Below are 15,266 nucleotides of genomic sequence, written 5' to 3' on the forward strand. Positions count from 1 at the left end.
TTGTTTCCATCCTTAGCCATATTTTTCTTTTTCTTTTCTTTGGCTTTTGACTCCTTTTTATTCTATTTTTGGAGTTTTTATTTATTTCTATTTTTTTTCTTTTCCTTGGATGGAAACTTCTTTTCTTTTTAAAAGCAACTAACTAATTTTTGTTTACACAGGTTTTTCTCTTCTTCTTTCTTCACTCATTCTATTCTCGGACTTATTTTAGATTGGGTAAGTTGAATTTTTATTTTGTTTTGTTTTTGTAAATGGGGTAAAGGAATTGTGGTTTATGGAAGGCTAAAGAAAGGGCTCAGAGGGGCGACAAGTGGAAAATAATTCATAGGTTTGAATTTCTGGCTATATCGATCCAAAGAGGGCCTAACTTCTCGCTTAGGATATGGCATAGTGATCAAGCAAGTGGACGTGTGATTTCTCTATCCGGATTTTACTTCTCCCTTGTGTCATTTCTCAAATGTTTCGCTCATATAAGGCTTTAAGCTATATTCTCACAGGATTTGTAGAATAACTACTCTAGCCTAGATTTCAGAAACTTACCGCTAACAATCATAGATACTCATGTAATATGTTTATGGATAGATGCAAAGATTATTACCTACATATTAACCTAAGTTTCTAACAATTATTCTGATGCAAAAGCTATATGAGACTTCTAGATTGTTAAGAGCATAGAGAAAGAAAACAATACCAATATTCCTAAGTGTATAGCATAAACTTATTTATTTATATTTTTGAAATTTTTAACTTGAAAATAAATGCATATTATACATATCTATATCTTAACAGATGCCTTAATTACACGTGTTTCTATGCCCCCCCCCCAAACAAGAAGCATGCTTTGTCCTCAAAGCATTTAAATAAAGAGGGTAGAAAAATACCATGGAAACGCGTGAAATTTTGGAACATCTGCAAAACAAGGTTAGAACATACTAATATAGGGAATAAAAAAAAACAAACTGACACAACTCTGTAAAAGTTCCACCCATTATGGGGTTAACAGAATTAAATTGCTTGGGACATAAGCAGACAATAACAAAACTAAAAACTTACCTTATTTCCCGCTTAAGCATCCTCCTCCTCATCAAAGAGATGAGGTTCCTTTGCATCCTGCCAATCCATTATAACTTGCCAAGCTTGCCGCCATTTATCATCTACTAATGCTAACCTATTAAGTGTTATTATTCTGATGGGATGTACGGGGCGACCAAATGAGGCTGCACCTGCCATCCCGACCAAGTCATAATTCGCAATGAGTGAACCACCTAATTGGTGGGTCTCATGACTTCAAACCTTTTCCAATCTGTGAATTGGGCACAAAATACAGGTAAACAACTACGCATGATGCGGCTTACCAAAACAGGCATAAGAAGATACTTATGCCTCATGCTTTGGGCTCTCTTAAGACTAGTGACTAAAACTCGGGGAATGTCATATCGGGGACGTCCCTCAACTAAAGCGAGGAAAATGTCACCAGCAGTACTGTTTGCAGAAGTGAACTGCCATTCCCCCAAAATATTCATCAGGATGAATAACATGGTGGTGCCTACGTTTAGGGACAGGCTACCAAAGGCAATGTTATATCGCCCCTGGTCCATTACTCGAAATACCCCTCCCCCATAATACTCATGGAAATATGTATAATCATAAAGGTATACATTATCGGTCATATATCCCCTTGTGTGAACAGGATCAAGTATTGGTAATCCTGAAACTAAAGCGACCACATGTTTATTGAATTCTAGTGTCGTGTCATTGACTACGACGGAGAATTCTTGTTCTCCATCCTGATTACAATAGAAAATAACGTGGTCGTAGAAATAAGCAGTAAGCTGTGCTGAATATGAATCGTCATCACTTACCAGTAGATGGCGCCATCCTAACTGCAGGATCCTGTTTCGGAACTAATGTCCATAGGTCTCGGTTCCCAACGCGTCTTCGAAAGACTGTTCAGGTATGACTATAGGAGATGTCATCTCAACTACTCTTTTGAACAGCTCCAAAAATCCTGGAACAACCCTCAGAAAATTGGAAATTTTTGTGTTTACGGAGGCGGTAGCAGCGCGCTCCACTTGGGTGCAGTGCTTCGGGTGTTTTTGATTTATGTTTTGAAGCGCCGAAGTCGCTCAACTTGGGGCGCTGGTGCTTCGGGTGTTTTGGAGTTATAGTGTTTGGGCGTGGAGTGCTCGACGAGTAAAATTTTTCGGCCGAGGGTCTAGGCAAAAGTCTTTCGTAGAAATCTTGAAAGCGAAGTTTACAAGGAAAAAGAAGGAAAAGGTTGGAGTGAAAGGTGAGAGATGATGGTGGGGTGCAGTGTGGGTTGTGAGTGTAGAATGAAGGAAGTTTAAATAGGTTCTAAGCTTCCAAAACGAATCGGCAAGTTGCCAAATTGTTTAAGGCAATTTCCGGAAATAGAAAATTTCCAAACCCGAAAATGGAAACAAACCATATTTTTGATTTTATAACAACCCTGGTATCTTTTATACTGGATTTAGAATAGTAACTTCTAAACTCTCCTAGGTTTCATGCTACCACCACACATAATCATATATATGCCGATATCGGCCAAATTCTCAACATTTACTCCAAGACAACTTACAGATGATGATCATATAACGGATTATGCTCGGTATAAATATTACCACCCCCAAACAATTCGGGAAGATGGGATTAATGATAAAAACACGCAGAATTCGAAAATAACCAATTATATTAAAAATTTAAATCCAAACAATATAAAACAAACACATTAATATTTAAATTTAACAACTGAATTAAAATCCAACTAATAAAATAATAAAAACAATGAAATAACAGCGAACACAAACTGATGGTGAACACCTAGCCATGTGATGAAGATGGACCCTGAGATGGAGATTGGTCATGGGATGAAGAATGGCTTGAGCCATCTGTCCTTCGGCGCAGACGCTCATGCCTCTCAGACTCGGCTGAAACAGAATCCTCCATGGGTGGCATGCGTCATGGCATCTCTATTCGAACAAGCTGCCAGGCTCCCATCGATCCGAAGTAATCGCATCTTTGGGCATGGTGATCTTTGGTGGATAGTCTCCATGTTAGATAAGATATCTTCCTGACCCCTTTCGAGCATTTCAACTCTCGTCTGAAGGTTCGTTTGTTTATTTCGAACTACAATTTGTCTATCTCGGATATCTTCACAAATACCATAAACGCAACGCAAGCCAGCTTGCAACACTTGCATGCGTTCTAAATTAGAATTACAACTATCTAATGCATTTTCATCCACACATATCATATCTTCCATTTCATCCCCCAACTCAACTACATTTCTTTCAGACAACGGCCAAGTCTCTTGGATGCAATCCGTATAAATACTTGCATTAGAATGCAATTTGATCTTAATAGGACCAGATTTTGCGACAGCTCTAAATGAGAGCATGATCTTAGTGATCAATATGGGAAGAGGCGTAATGCTCTTTCCCACTCCTCTAATCACATTAAAAATTAAATCGAGGATGCAGAAATTATGCTTATTCGTTTGCAAAATCCAGAGAACGTGTAGACATTGCAGACCGATATCCCTGACTTTGTCTTTCCCGAGGACATTCCTACCAATCCACTGAGCTACAGTCAGTTGGTTGGTTCTCAAACTTGACTGGCGGACACAATGAGATCTCGGATTGTATTCACCCTCCACGACAGTATCTTTCATCAAAGCAGGAACTCCAATATACTGGGATTCCTGAATGGTCGTTTCTAGGTTGCTTTCAGGCGTAATTCCTAACAAATTTCGGTAACAACCGTCCCGTTACTTCCCTCCTCGTTCCTGCTACCTTAATGAAAATCCTATCCCCCTCCAATTCTCGCTTCTTATAAAACTGTTCTACCAAATCATAGTGATAGAATTCCTCAGTCGAGTACCACAGTCTATTCCAGTTTCTCCTAGTCATCTCCGCGTCGTAAAATGGCGCGAAGTGGTCGACGCAAACGCGTGCTCTGGCAAAATCCGACGTCTTAAAATAACCATGGGAAATATTGAAACAATCTACGGGTTTGTATAATGGAGTGTGGGGATGCGATTTTAGACAACTTTACTAAAAAAAACCGATGGTGGTGGCGCGTCAGTGGCGCAGCAGCTCCAAATTTTTAGATTTTTGGTGGTTTTCGGAGTTTTAAAATTATTGGGGTTGGTGGTGGTAATAGTTTGGAGAAGATTTCAGATTGATTTAAATGCTTGGGGTGGGTGTAGTTAGGTTTCTTTTCTTTTTTTTTTTTTTTTTATTTGGTTAGGTTGAAAACTTTGTTAATGGCGGTGGTGGGATTAGAACGCGATACTATTTGTTTGGGAAGGAAGGGGGCGCAGGTGCGCTGCCAGTGCGCGCGAGTTTGGGCCCAAGCCCAATTTGAATTCTGAACTTTTTCGATATTTCGCGCAATTTCAAATTCAATTTGCCGCTTCGTTACTGGTCCGATTTTGGCGAATGAGTTATGGAAATGATCAGTAGAGAATTTCCAATCCAATGATCCATAAAACACTTAATTCCAACCATGGGTAATGTATAAGAAGGTGGAAAAATGCCTCAAAGTGCGTGTGTGACGTAAGTTATGCGAACGAAGGAAATCTAAGTTTTAGATAACGTCAACCCAAATGAACTACAACTAATGGGCCTAAGCAACACAAATGGAAAGTTCGAGCAATCCAGATGGAAAGACCGATTGCCCACCCCCAAACAAATTTTTAAACACAAAATTTGTTTTAAACGTGGGTCGTTTAAAGTCAGATTCCCAAGACTTGTTGGATTGCTATTTCTATGATTTTAGAATTTTTTTATTTTTATTTTTATTTTTTTATTAGTTTATTATAAGAAAAATAAAAAACAATAAATACATAATTCACCGCATAGAGGAACATGACTCGAAAACTGAGAAAACATGCAAAAGTGGAAAACGTGAATTATGTGAAACGTGGACTTAGGATCCTGTACTTACAGCTACACACTCCATAGGGAGGGCCCGGTTACCTGAATGGTGCACTTACCACTATATGGAAGTGAAAGGAAGTACACCAAATGACAAAGGTCAGTCCTCATAGACGGGGTCCTGTAACAGGACTTCCTCTACATCAGGGGACAGAAGCTCGTGAAAATGTTTTAACCGTTGACCATTAACTTGAAAGGTAATGTTGTCCTTGGGGTTTACTAACGTGATTGCCCGTAGGGGTGTGACAAGATAACCAAAAAGGACCAGACCAACGGGTTTTTAGTTTCCCTTGGAAAATATGTAAACGGGAGTTGTAAAGCAAGACCTTTTGACCGACCACAAACTCTTTGTTCAAGATTTGCTTATTATGAACACGTTTCATGTTAGCTTTATAATCCTTCGCGAGATCGTAAGAATCGCTACGGATTTCTTCAAACTCATTCAATTACAACTGCGTTTGACACCCGCCTCATCAATATTGAAGTTAAGGCTTTTTATAGCCCACATAGCACGGTGCTCTAATTCAACGGGCAAATGACATGGTTTCCCAAATACAAGTCTAAAAGGAGACATACCTATAGGAGTTTTGAAAGCCGTCCTATACGCCCATAAGGCATCCGATAGACGCTTCGACCAGTCTTTCCTATCAGGATTTACAGTTGTTTCTAAAATCTTTTTGATTTTCCTATTAAAAACTTCTACTTGTCCACTAGTTTGTGGATGATAAGGAGTTGCTACCTTGTGTATAACTCCATACTTTTTCACTAGAGATGCAACAACTCTGTTGCAAAAATGTGTTCCACCATCACTAATGATGGCTTTAGGAATGCCAAAACGATAGAAAATATACTCCTTAATAAAAAAAAATAATCACTGTCTTATGGTCATTGCTACGGCAAGCCATGATCTCTATCCATTTATACACGTAGTCCACGACAACTAGAATATAAATGAAACCGTGGGAAACAGGGAAGGGACCCTTGAAATCAATGCCCCAAATGTCAAAAATTTCTACTATCAAGATTGGATTTAATGGCATCATATTATGCTTCGTGATTTTCCCAAGTTGTTGGCAACGAATACACGTCTTGCAATGCACTTGGGCATCCTTAAAAAGGGTAGGCCAATAAAATCCACATTGAAGAACTTTAGCGGCTATTTTCATTCCACTAAAATGGCCACCACACTCTTTGTCATGGCAGAATGATAGAACTTCATTATATTCCCACTGGGGAATGCAACGACGAATAATCTGATCCGCACAATACTTAAAAAGGTAGGGCTCATCCCAGTAGTATAACTTAACTCTGGCCAAGAACTTCTTACGTTCATTTCTTGACCAATTATAAGGCAAAACATCAGCCGCTAAATAATTTATAATGTCAGCATACCATGGTGCTGAAAAAATAGCATACAGATGCTCATCAGGAAAAGAGTCCGATATGGACTCAGAATCACTATTATCGTCGTTTGTAAGTCTAGATAAGTGGTCGGCAACTACGTTTTCGACCCCTCTTTTGTCCTTTATTTCTAATGTGAACTCTTGCAGGAGAAGAATCCATCGGATTAATCTCTGCTTAGCATCCTTCTTTGCAAGAAAGTACCTAAGGGCTGCATGGTCCGTGTAAACCAAAGTTTTAGAACCAACCAAATAAGGACGAAAGTTATCTAAAGCATAAATGACAGCTAAGAATTCTTTTTCAGTAATTGTATAATTCCGTTGAGCATTGTTTAAGGTTTTACTAGCATAATAAATAATAGTAGACTTATTATCTAGTTTCTGTCCCAAGACAGCACCAACTGCATAATCAGTAGCATCACACATGAGTTCGAAAGGTTTAGACCAATCGGGAGGCTGTATAATTGGTGCAGCGGTTAGGGCGGCTTTTATAGTTTCAAAAGCCTGCTTACAGTTAAAATTAAAATCAACGATTGCATCCTTCAAAAGCAGATTAGTTAAAGGCCTAGCTATTTTTGAGAAATCTTTAATAAAACGCCTATAAAAACCTGCATAGCCTAGAAAGGCTCTAATATCATAGACAGTCCATGGTTTAGGTAGAGTCGCTATCTTATCTAGTTTGGCCTTATCTACTTCGATGCCATCACTAGATACAATGTGACCTAGTACTATGCCCTTTTTCACCATGAAATGACACTTTTCCAAGTTTAAAACGAGGCTCTTTTCTTCACACCGTGTCAAAACCTTAGACAGGTTAGACAAGCAGTCTGTGAAGGAGTCTCCATAGATAGAAAAATCATCTATGAAAACTTCCATAAAGCGCTCTACCATGTCACTAAATATATAAAGCATACACCGCTGGAAGGTACCAGGAGCATTACAAAGGCCAAAAGGCATTTGTTTATAGGCATACGTTCCAAAGGGACATGTAAAGGTAGTCTTTTCTTGGTCGTCAATATCAATAATAATCTGAAAATAGCCTGAGTAGCCATCCAGAAAATAATAAAAAGCATGACCAACTAGGCGTTCGAGCATCTGATCTATAAACGGTAAAGGAAAGTGATCCTTTCGTGTCATAGCATTTAAACGTCTATAATCAATATAGATTCTCCATTTCATAGGACCTTGTGTGACAACATAGTCACCCTTTCCGTTACGTACCATGGTAACTCCCGATTTCTTAGGAACTACATGAATGGGGATTACCCATTCACTATCAGAGATTGGGTATATGATACCCGCATTGAGTAATCGTAAGACTTCTTCCCTAACCACCTCTTTCATGGCAGGGTTCAAACGACGCTGAGGTTCGCGAGAAGTCTTCGCGTTATCCTCCAAATGGATGCGATGAGTGCAAACATTAGGGTCAATTCCCTTAATGTCGGCTAGGGACCAACCAATCGCAGACCGATGTTCCTTAATCATCCTGATTAAACGTGTCTCTTCATCCTTAGTTAACTGAGAAGATATAATTACCGGATGACTACCATCCGGATCAAGTAGAATATATTTTAACTCCGGGGGAAGAGGTTTAAGCACTGGGGTGGAAGGAATGTCAATAGATGTTTCATCAGGGTCCCCAATTTGCATAATGAATACTTGCTTAGGTAGCAAGTCTTCATACTCAGTATATGGAGCAACCGGCGGGTTTACAATTGGTGTGGACTTAAGGATGGTGTTGACTTCCTCTAAGTAGGAGCCATTTACAAAATCTGAAGTTCCAAAAGAAAGGAATTTGTACATATTGTTTTCGGGAAAAGTGTTGTTAAAATAATCTTGAGCTAAGCTCTCGATCATGCTAACCTCCCCATCTATAGGCGATCTCGTAAGCTGTTTCATCATTTTAAAACATTTACCTCAACAGAAAAGATGGCCAAAAGATAAGGACATCTTACCATCGCGGCAATTTATAAGCGCGTTGGCAGTTGCCAAGAAGGGACGCCCTAAGATGATCAGTACAAAGTCGTTAGCACCTTCTGTATCGAGGATAACATAATCAGCAGGATAGTAGAAATCCTGAACCTTAACAAGCACGTTTTCCACTACACCCTTAGGATACTTAATTGACACGTCCGCTAAGCGCAACGCGTTATTCTTGTAGGTTGCATTTCTGTAGACCTATTTGTTTATAAAAATATCACGGGGTAAGTTAACACTTCGCCCAGTGTCTAATAAAGCGGTCGTCGTGTGGGAATCTCCTAAGGTGCATTTTATAGTAGGACGACCAGGGTCCTTGTACTTAACAATTCCATTATTTTCGGATAAAGTTGGGAACTGTTTAGTTAGAAAGGCGTCTTTAGGTATGTTGGTCTTACGCCTAGTAGTGCACAACTCCCTAAGAAACTTAGTGTGGTTAGGTAGCTTTTTAATAGCTTCGAGAAAAAGAAGGTTTATCGTTAGATTTTTGAAAACGTTCCTAATCTCCTCAAAGTTTGTATCCCTAGTTAGCATGGCTAATTTCTGAGGGAACGGTGGTTTCGCTCTATATTTAGCGTATGGCTCGACTTGATGTGTAACCTTGGCTTTCTGTTTCTTAGGTTGTGGTTTAACTGGTACCTCTACAGTGGTAGGCTCTTTAGTTTCTATTTCGGTATCTAGTTCGATATCCGGTGTAGGGAGTACTGATAGGGTAACTATAGGCATAGTTACTTTGTTATCAACCACTCTTCCAGAACGGAGAGTGGTGATGGCATTTAGGTCACCTACGATTGTAGTTTCCATACTAGTATTACCGTTTACCTCAAAGGCTGTGTTTGCTATTTTAGGGTTTGGAATCGCTTGTCCTGGAAACACGCCTTTTGGTTGGGCTTTCTCTTAGGCTAATTGTTATATGCCCTGATTTATGGATTGTAAGATCTGTTGGTTTGATTGAGTCATTGTTTGGAAAAGTTGTTGGGTAACCTGTATAAAGGCATCGATACGATCCGGTTGTGTAGGTGTAGTAGTCATAGGTGGTGCGACTGGAACTATCTCACGTTGATTATTTATGGGCGGGGTGTGATAGTTATTATTGTTAACCGGAACGATACCTCTATTGGTATTATAACTAATATAATTACCCTGACCTTGTGTTTGACCTTGTCGTGGTTGCGCTTGGTTGTTATAATTATTATAATTCCTTTAACCTTGTCCTTGTCCTTGCCTAGGTGGCGCTTGGTTATAATTGTTTGCTTGCCTAACATTTTGGTTATTAAACCCTGGAGGTGTAACTTGTTGATTGTTTCGCCAACTAAAGTTGGGATGTTGTCTCCATGGGGCATTAGGAATAGGATAGCTATTAATGGAGCAAGCATTATCTTGCTATGATTGTTGTTGTTCATAGGTGAGAGGACAATAGGAGTCAGGGTGCTCAGGACTCAAACAGAAATTACATGGGTTGGAGTTTACATTCATGACGGGGATAGGCTTTTGTTCAACAAAAATAGCCTCAACCTTTTTAGTTAGAGATTCGATTAAATTTTTAAGTTCTGGATCGGGTTTCATCTCAAACATTCCGGCGGCCTTAACTGTTAAAGAAGAACTAGCAGAGCGGGGGATATCATCACTACCCCCCCCAATTATTATTGCGTTTAGTTTGATCTTCTAAAAATTTGTAAACCTCCAAGGCTCCTTTACTTAGGAAACTACCCCCATTCATTATGTCAAGGACTTCTTTATGGTGCTGTAGAAGTCCTTTGCTAGGTTATGGTGTGGACACTCTATAAGTAGATCGGTGAAACGATTCCAAGCCTCAGAAAATGATTAATGAGGATTCTGTAGAAAAAAATGAATCTTGGAAAGCATCTCATCCGTCTTTAGGGGTGGGTAAAAATGTTCCATAAACAGCTGCACAAGTTTAGCCCACGAGTCCACAGAGTTAGGAGCTTGGGCAGTTAACCAAGACGCTGCCTTATCGGCTAAGGTGAAGGGAAATACCATCAGTTTAATTTATTCCGCATTAACCGTAGGATGATGGAATGTTGTAAGGACTTGTTCAATCCTACGCATGTGCTGATAAGGTTTTTCATGGTCTAAACCATGAAAAACGGGTAACAAATTAAATATGTTTGGGGGGATTCAAAAATTCCCCACTGGGTCTGCTAGAACGATGCAAGATTTAGGGCTATCGCTCAAGGCTTTGTAAAAGTCGGAGAGAGGAGTCTCTCTTTCTTCAGCCAATATGTCAGGTGTGGTGGGTGGGATAGTAGCTAGAGGTGTGTAGTGATTGGTATACTCGATAGACTTGTTTGTTGACGTTGACGGTTAATTACGTTCGGTGTTTTTCTCCTCGACCTGGACCTTAATCTCATGCAAGTCTAAGTCTAAACACGACAACACTCCAAACAATCTTGATATATTAGTATAAACCTCTAACTGGAGATGCGAGGTATGGAAGAAGGGAATACCTGATTGCGTCCTTGCTTCACTTATGAATAGCATCTTGTTTACGCGTGTTCAGTTTATATAACAAGTTAGAACACTGAAAAACTTAAAAAATCGAAGTTCGAAACAAACCTGTGGAAATCTGAAAAAATTCAGCTTAGGGCGCGGGTGCGCTCACTTTGGGCGCAGGTGCGCTCAGTGTAAACTTCAAGTTCCAGTGTTTGAGCGCGGGTCGCACTCGATTTGGGTGCGGGTCGCGCTCAGTTTCCAGTAACTTTAGCGCAGGTGCGCTCCGTGCAATTTTTCGAGGAACTATTCAATGCTAAAACGAACAAGCACAATATGAATCAAACAAGGGTGGGTGCGTTTAATGGGACTTAAAAATGACTAATTATAGTAAGAAAACAATGCTAAATGGAACTAAGATGGCAGCAGCGCCATTTGATAAACGTAAAAAAATAAAGTTTACCTACGAAATGAACGATGAAACTCAAAACGTAAGTAAACTAAAACTTATTTTTACTATTTGCTATCAAGTTTTCTACTCTCAATTCTATTGAAATAGAGTGGAGTAACAAATTCGTTCCACTCCTAGTTCTTTAGCATGGAACGATTTCTTACTTAACTAATCAGTCTTATGTCTAGTGAGAGATTTATGAGGGGAATTCCATACTACGGGGTGGATTCAATTGACAAGTTACGAATAACGGAATGCTACAGAATACTGAAATGTGAATCTAGATAAAGAATTAGAGGGGAAGTGAATCCACCTCGAATCCAACTTAATCACCTAGCATAGACTGTTGTAATCCAATTCTTACATTCTTACGGTAAGAATTGCTCGTTCTAATCCCTAATTAGCATGACATTTCTGCCAATTATAACTAGCATGTGAGGTCGTCCACCCATTCTCATGGCAAAACACGACCTTCTAGAATGGAATAGACTCTACAACGACTCTACACTATACAACTAAGTTTTTATCAAGGCTTCATCAACCCCTCTAATGGAGGTTTTAGCCTTGATTCATCAAACCATTATTTCTCATTGAATTATAACTAAACATCATACCAAAATTCTAACTTGGCTAATTTAACTAACAATACTTCAATCTAATTTAACAACTCAGAAATGATACTCAACAAGAATTAAAATTAGATCTATAAATTGAAAAACAAAAATCGAAATTGACAAACTAGCTATTTTATTTATCAAACTAATGAAGAACAATGATTCTAAAGATTAATCTAAAACAAGAATTGAAATGAACTAAACTTAATTTTATTTAATGAAAACTAGATCTATAATTATCTATATTTTTAGGTCTAACTAGCTACCATTAACAAAGAGCTAAGATTTTGTTTTTATATGTTTCGGATCCAAAAATCGTGCATGGGCTTGGAGCCATATTTTGGGCCAGAGAATCAGGCCCAAAACCCAATTCTTTCAGTCCAGAAAGGCCTTTTCAGCTGCAGTTGGCTTCGATAGACTTTTCGTCCACTTTTGCTCCTTTGATTGGGCCAAGGCTTAGACCATTGGAAAGCTCTTTCCGAGCCAGTCATTTTGACATAAGGTAGATCCAATTCCGAGGTCTGAGTCCAAAGATACGGCCTTTGGAAGTTCTGGTGACTTTGTGTGCTGTTTCTGCCCGCGTTGACTTTGACTTTTCAGCTTTGACGTGGCTTTAGAAAGGCTTTGTCTTCTTGAATCTTGGCCTTTAATCACAGAACTCCTTAGCAACCAACCATTGCTCCTTTATCTCATCAAAGTGGCACATTTCTGCACATAATTGACTTCAAGCCCGAAGCGCGATAAAACACGTAATCGAGATTAACTCTTAATTATTACTCACATAATTGGTCTAAAAGTATGATCATTCATGTGGTTAAAACTACAGTTTTGGGCTCTTATCAGCCCCCGAGCTGAAGCGCCTAGACCTCGAGGTTTTTCCCGGCCACACATGCCCCACTAAAGGCTAAATTGAGCGGGACCCGAAGCCAAGAGCACGGAACTCGGCTTCGAACTCGGCTACCTGCACCTTACTTAGGCCTATTCTGAGTGCTACCTGCGCCCTCTGCTGAAACTGCCCGATTTCCACAGGTTTGTTTCAAATTTCCATTTCTTCATAGTTTTCAGTGTTTTAACTTGTTATACACACTGAGCATGCATAAACAAGATGATATTTATAAGCGAAGCAAGGAGGCATTCAGGTACTCTTTTCTTCCACACTCGTATCTCCTGTTAGAGGTTCATACTAGCATATCAAGATTGTTTGGAGTATTGTTGTGTTCGTTAAGATTGGGTTAGCCTTGCATGAGATTAAGGTCAGGCTGAAGAAAAATGCCTAACATAATCAACCAGCAATGTCAACAAACACGCCTTTCTAGTATACCACTCACTACACCTCTAACTAATATACCACACACACCACCTGAAGTAATGGGTGAAGAAAGAGAGTCTCCTCTCTCTGACTTTTACAAAGCCTTGAACGATAGCGCTAAATCTTGCATCGTTTTATCAGACCCAGTGGGGGATTTCTGAATCCCCCTAAATATATTTAATTTGTTACCCATTTTTTATGGGTTAGACCATGAAAAACCTTATCAACACATGCGTAGGATTGACCAAGTCCTTACTACACTCCACCATCCTACGGTTGGTGCTGAACAAATTAAACTAAACGCCCCCCGCTATGAAGCGCCTGGACCTCGAGGTTTTTCCTGAGTGCTTCATGAGCCCCCACTAAGGCTAAATTGGAGCGGGATCTGCGCCCAAGAGCCTGGAATTCCAGCTCGAACCTGAGCGCTACTTGCTCCTTACTTAGGCCTATTCTGAGCGCTACCTGCACCCTCTGCTGAAACTGCCCGATTTCCACAGGTTTGTTTCAAATTTCCATTTCTTCATAGATTTCAGTGTTTTAACTTGTTATACACATTGAGCACGCGTAAACAAGATGCTATTTATAAGCGAAGCAAGGAGGCATTCAGGTACTCTTTTCTTCCACACCTCGTATCTCCTGTTAGAGGTTCATACTAGCATATCAAGATTGTTTGGAGTATTGTTGTGTTCATTAAGATTGGCTTAGCCTTGCATGAGATTAAGGTCAGGCTGAAGAAAAATGCCTAACGTAATCAATCGGCAAAATCAACAAACACGCCTTCTAGTATACCACTCACTACACCTCTAACTATTATACCACACACACCACCTGAAGTAATGGCTGAAGAAAGAGAGTCTCCTCTCTCTGACTTTTACAAAGCCTTGAACGATAGCGCTAAATCTTGCATCGTTCTATCAGACCCAGTGGGGGATTTCCGAATCCCCCCAAATATATTTAATTTGTTACCCATTTTTCATGGGTTAGACCATGAAAAGCCTTATCAGCACATGCATAGGATTGACCAAGTCCTTACTACATTCCACCATCCTATAATTGGTGCTGAACAAATTAAACTAAGGGTATTTCCCTTCACTTTAGTCGATAAGGCGGCGTCTTGGTTAACTATTATGGAACATTTTTACCCACCACTGAAGACCGATGAGATGCTTTCCAAGATTCATTTCTTTCGACAGAATCCTCATGAATCATTTTCAGAGGCTTGGAATCGTTTCACCAATCTATTTATAGAATGTGCACACCATAACCTCAAAAAGACACGCTAGTTCGTGCCTTTTCCAAGGGACTGTTACACCACCACAAAGAGGTGCTTGACATAATGAATTGGGGTAGTTTCCTAAGTAAGGGAGCCTCAGAGGCTTATAAATTTTTAGAAGATCAAACTAAACGTAATAATAACTGGGGGGGGTAGTAACGATATCTCCCGCAACGCTAGTTCTTCTACAACAGTAAAGGCCGGCGGTATGTTTGAGATGAAACCCGATCCGAAACTTAAAAATTTAATCGAATCTCTGACTAAAAAGGTAGAGGCTATTTCTGTTCAACAAACACCTATTGATAAACATAAAATTGAATAATTTACCTAGGTAATGAACTATGAAACTCAAAACAGAAGTGAAACTAAACTTAATTACGCGTTGCTATCAAAGATTTCTATACTCTCAATTCTAACGAAATAGAGTGGAGTAAAAAGTTCGTTCCACTCTTAGTTCTTTAGCATTCAAGTTTCCTAGATTGACTAATCTATTCAAAGTCTAATGAGAGCAATGGTGGGAATTATACTACGATGTGAATTAAAACTAGACGTAATATAAAGATTATAACTTTATTAAATTTAACTAGACAATAATTGAATTCTAAATTAATAACTAAGAATTGAATAACAACCACTGAAATTAGATCTAATAATTTTAAATGACAAAATCAAAATGAACAAGAAATAACTATTTTATTTATCTAATCAATGAAGAACTGTGATTCAAAGAATTAATCTAAAACAATGTATGAAACTAAATAATTTTACTAATTGAATTCAAAAACTAGATCTACAAGCTATTTTAATGGCCACTTTCTATTCTAAGCTATCTA

This window comes from Coptis chinensis, chromosome 6, assembly GCF_015680905.1.
Source record: "Coptis chinensis isolate HL-2020 chromosome 6, ASM1568090v1, whole genome shotgun sequence".
Taxonomy (NCBI): Eukaryota; Viridiplantae; Streptophyta; class Magnoliopsida; order Ranunculales; family Ranunculaceae; genus Coptis; species Coptis chinensis.